Genomic DNA, 5,561 nt, shown 5'->3' on the forward strand with positions numbered 1-5,561 from the left:
TAATAGTGATGGTACCATAAATTGCTTCGTATGAGATTCGGTTGTTTTGCACTTGGAAGCCATTCTGTTCTGTTTGAGGTCAGCGATTTGATAAGCCTTCCACAGTAATAGCACAGATCCAGTGAAATCCACTCATCTTTCAGGAGAGCTGGTGCCTGATCCATCGAAACTTATTGCCACATGCCGTGCACTGATTTTTAAGCCCTTTGGTATAAAATTAAGCTCCCAGAGACCAAACAATACAAAGAGAAATCTGGCAGAAGTATCTCATTTTATCTCTAACCCAGCATGCTCTTACAGACTGTCTGCTGTCATCTGTACAGAGAAGTCTATTTTTGGACGTGTGCAGGGCTATAGTTGAGTCTGGTCCCCAGACCATTTTCTCACGTCTTTCACTTCTTACAGTGTTTATTTAAGAAGTGCATGTGCCAGTCTGAATTATTAGAGTCATATAAAGCACTCCATTATATTTAGAAATCTACTATCGCAAAAGAAAATCTAACAGCATTAACTGAGAAGACAGCCAGTCTTCCCTTGAAATCTAGCCAATTTCCTTATTAGGGCCTTTTGTCAAAAGTTGTGTTTTATGTTTAGTATTTCAAAAATTCATGAAGTCATGGAGATGTCTGTTTGTACTCTATTTGTTAACAAATGGCCATCTACTTCAAAGTTGTTGTTTTGTGCTTTTTTAAAGTAACGGATAAATTAGCTGATTTTTTGATTAGGCCTTTTTTACTTAAGGGTTTTTTCTAACTACAAACATTTTGTGTTATTCAAGTTTTTAAAAAAAAGTTTATTAATTTCTGCAAATCTGAATGACTGTGGCCGTATTGGTGGAGGAAGTCAGTGAGGGAACTGTTCTCTGTGTGATTAGGAACCTTTCTGCATCAGGAAGGTTCCTGGTTTAGACTCGAGCCCATGCCTTTCTGTGTGACTTTACATGTTCTCCCTGGACTAATGTGCATTTCCTCAGGCATTACTCCAACTTCCAGGCACAGTCCAAAGACATGCAAGTTCCAAAAAAAAAATGCAGATGCATCATCACTGAACAAAAATACAAACGCAAACTTCTGTTTTTGCTCCCATTTTTGATGAGCTGAACTTAGAAGATCTGAAACATTTTCTACATACACAAAGGACCCATTACTATCAAATATTGTTCACAAATCTGTCTAAATCTGTGTTAGTGAGAACTTCTCGTTTGCCGAGATAATCCATCCCACCTCACAGGTGTGGCATGTCAAGGTGCTGTTTAGAAAGCATGAATATTGCACAGGTTTGCCTTAGACTGCCCACAATAAAAGGCCACTCTGAAATATGCAGTTTGATCGCACAGCATAATGCTACAGATGTCGCAGCTTTTGAGGGAGCGTGCAATTGGCATGCTGACTGCAGGAATGTCTACCAGAACTGTTGCCTGTGAAATGAATGTTCATTTCTCTGCCATAAGCCGTCTTCAAAGGCGTTTCAGAGAATTTGGCAGTACATCCAACCAGCCTCACAATCGCAGACCACATGTAACCACACCAGTCCAGGACCTCCACATCCAGCATGTTCACCTCCAGGATGGTCGACCAGGTGAAGACCAGCCACCCAGACAGCTGCAGCAACAATCAACCAAACCACCAAAGAATTTCTGCAAAAATTGTCAGAAACCATCTCAGGAAAGCTCATCTGCATGATCGTGCGCCTCATTGGGGTCTGGATCTGACTGCAGTTCGTCACTTTAACCAACTTGAGTGTGCAAATGCTCACATTCGATGGCGTCAGGTCAAGATAGCTTGTGTTGCATCGTGTGGATGAGCAGTTTGCTGACGTCAACGTTGTGGATTGAGTGACCCATGGTGGTGGTGGGGTTATGGACATTGAACACGAGTGCATTTTATTGTTGGCATTTTGAATGCACAGAGATACCGTGTTGACATCCATGACCATTACCTTATGTTGCAGCATATTGCAAGGATCTGTACACAATTCCTTGAAAGGTGAAAATATCCCAGTTCTTGCATGGCCAGCATACTCACCAGATATGTCACCCATTGAGCATGTTTGGGACACTCGGCTCGGCGTATATGACAGCGTGTTTCAGTTCCTGCCAATATTCAGCAACTTTGCACAAGTATTGAAGAGGAGTGGCCAACATTCCACAGCACACAATCAACAACCTGATCAACTCTATGCCAATTGCACAATGGCAAATGGTGGCCACCCCAGATACTGACTGTTTTGCGACATCTGTAGCATTGTGCTGTGTGATCAAACTGCATATTTCAGAGTGGCCTTTTATTGTGGGCAGTCTAAGGCAAACCTGTGCAATATTCATCCTGTCTAATCAGCACATTGACATGCCACACCTGTGAAGTGGGATGGATTATCTCGGCAAACGAGAAGTTCTCACTAACAAACAGCAAATTCAAAAGTGTTAAATGTATTGGTGTTAGTAGTCTTCTTGCAAAAGTAGAGTTAATTTTACTCTAGTAGAGTCACATTCTTTTAATGTAACTCTGAGGTGTAAAATGATAGTAGTTAAAATCGAGTGTTAAAAATGTGTGTTTCTATGTCAAATCTGGAGGTGTTACAATGGAAACATTAACTCTTGACCTCTTAACTCTGAACTCCTACAGGGGCTATGACACCAATAGAGTAAATTCACAGACTCCGCCCCCAGCACGGCTCCAATCGAAGCTGAAGTGAAGCCGTTTCAGAACATTTTGCTCTACATATTTGAGTTGTTTGGCATGCTTGGTAAGTCATTTTTTCAAAGATTATTTCAATCATTTCTATTAGCTTTTACTTCTGTGGCTCTTTGGAGTTGAGACAAAGCTGTGTGAAAGGCATTAGCCATGTTGCTCGGTGATAGCATAATATTCTGTTTTAGCTAGCTGAAAGGTATTGTTTGCGGGCAAATACCACAGCCTACCACCTAAAACAATGTCTAGAATGTGAAATGTTGGTATAATGGTGCTACTTGAAGCCTGAAAATGATCTCCCATAAAAAAAAACGAGCAAACAGCAGTAGCAGATGTCCTGACTGGGTTCTACGTTAGCATTTAGATCCTCAGAGTTTTGTGCACACGGTTTAGGTAAAAATGAAAAAGGTTGAGGTTTTACATTTAGTTCAGTATTACCTGTTGCCTGTGTCCTTGTCTTTTGGGAAATTACTTTACACAAGTAATGGCTCAAAGAGGATTCCTTTTTTTTTTTTTACTGTGCTGCAATTGTTTACTGGATTATTTGTGCCATTAATTAGTGTCAACTAATTTTTTTTTTTTCAATCTCCACATAGGATATGCTTGTGAAGATGGAATATGGGGGAGAGCAGAAGTGCGTTGAAGTTCCACAAAGTGATGAATGAAGGACATGCATATTGTATTGAAGAAATAAGTGATGAGAATGCTGTTATTTGCATTTATCAGCTCACCTATGTCACACCTTTTGTTAAACAAAATTCTAATGAAAGTGAGAACATGTACATTGTTACATCTTTTAGAAAATGTTTTGAAATTGTGGCGCACAGTTCAGAATAAATGTTTTTCAAAAACCATTGCGTCTTTTTAGTAAATGTTTATTTCCAAAAGAAATTTCTAGAAGTTCAGAACAGTAAAATTCCCGCTTTTTAGAATGAATTAGAAGATAACTCTTACGTAGTTAAACTAAAATACTCTTTGAGAGTTAATATATAAACTCTTAACACCAAGTGTTAAATTATCAACTCCAGACAGATTTGGTGTTTAACACTAAATCAGAGTTAACGTACCAACTCTCCAAAAAGAGTTAAATTAACACTCTCTGGTGTGGACCCATATAGACACTTTAATAGTGTTGAAATCAAATCTGACAGTGTCAATTTGGACATGCTGGATTTGCTGTGCAGATTTAGACAGATTTGTGAACAATCTTTGATAGTAATGGGTCCTTTGTATATGTAGAAAATGTTTCAGAACTTTAAGTTCAGCTCATGAAAAATGGGAGCAAAAACAAAAGTGTTGCATTTATATTTTTGTTCAGTGTAGTACAGTTTGTTGATTTAGTCATTTTGTGTCTACGTAGATGAGAACAGATACAGGAACTGTTTCCTCCCACAACAGATGTGTTTATTTTGTTTAGATTTATTTTATCTATTTTTTTTATCCATTCCACCCCTTTAACTTTATTCTGCTAGTTTGTTTTGTCACTGTAATAATTAAATGTATGTCCTGCATTGCCTTTTGTTTTGACTGCTGTAACTCATTCATTTCATTCCCCAGTTGTGGGAATAAATAAAATATTTATAACCTTAAAAACCATTCTAACCTCTTTCAGTTGCATAATGTGCTTTTTTTGCCAGTATGGGGCCGAAAAACATCAAGCTGGAAGGAGAGACGACATATACAGTATATCAACCCATCCATCCATCCTGAAGTTTAAAGTCCATTCTTCTACAGAAGACAGTTGGAACTCAGCTGAAGTCAGGCCAACAGGGAAGTGTTCATTTGTCAGAGTTTTCTGGTCTCCATTCATTTCAACCTAAATCTTGCTTTTCAGCTTTTAGATATTCACTTAATGTTGTTTTCTCCCAATGCCATCACGTGCTTGGTAAGCATCTGACTGTTAATTGCAAGAAAAAGCCCCGGTTTTCCATGCAGCTGAACAAAATCTCAGATGCTCCACAGATTCATGTAATTTGACCTTTCTAACAAAAACACTGACTGATGCAAAAAGGTTGGTAGGATTTTCATATTTGGAAAACCTCATTACTGCAGATTTTGGAACAAGTATTGGCTCATAAAAGTCTCGGAGCTTTTCTGGCTGTAGCTTCGGCTCAGCTTTGAGTCTTTTGGACATGATCTGGCAGACTTGGACTGAACCCAGGCCCTCCGCACTGTAGCCAGTCTTGATTGACAGTTTTATCAACACATAAAAATTGAGAATCTGACTGCAGCCAAGCTCCAATCCTGACTGAAGCCCACATATAGTGAAAAAACCCCCACAGTGACACACTCTTTACTTATCTGTATGATAGGTGTTATAGATTTTAGTGTTAGCTCATTGATTAACTGACTGAAAATGAGTTATTATACACTATGGCAATTGTCAGTTAGGCAGAAACTCTACAGCACTCAATCAAACTATAGCCAAGAGCCACACTTTGATCAATGAAGACTGCAATTGAGATTTTTCTCTACTATTGGGTTATTTGGCCTGAAGCAACTGCTAACTGTAAAGAAAATATAATCGTGTGCAGAATGTGCAGAGAAACTCACAAAGCAAACAAGTAAAAGCTCTCCCCCAAAGCAGCTATTAATTCACAAGTCATTTTTCAAAGCTGGCAAAGATAAAAGTATTTTACAAACATTCAGGAGTGTGATTTCAGCTGGGCTTAATGGTGGTCTGTTTGATAATATAACTCCAGTTCCAAAAATCTGGGATGCTGTGAAAAATATAAATACTATCTGAACGCTATAATTAGCAATAATTTAATTAATACAACATGGAAAATATTCAAATGTTTATAAAATCAGACATTACATGAAAATATAAGCTCAGTTTGAATTTGATGCCATCAAAACATCTAAGAAAAA

General features: G+C 38.4%; 1 pseudogene; it reads right to left on the minus strand.

Annotated features, from left to right (window-relative positions):
* Positions 1-1,343: 1,343 nt before the first annotated feature.
* Positions 1,344-2,323, minus strand: LOC146689022 (uncharacterized; annotated as a pseudogene).
* Positions 2,324-5,561: the final 3,238 nt, after the last annotated feature.

The sequence above is a fragment of the Copadichromis virginalis genome, linkage group LG17 (genome assembly GCF_057382275.1).
Source record: "Copadichromis virginalis isolate Kocher_CV1m ecotype Utaka linkage group LG17, C_Virginalis_male_GT1.1, whole genome shotgun sequence".
In the NCBI taxonomy this organism is placed as follows: domain Eukaryota; kingdom Metazoa; phylum Chordata; class Actinopteri; order Cichliformes; family Cichlidae; genus Copadichromis; species Copadichromis virginalis.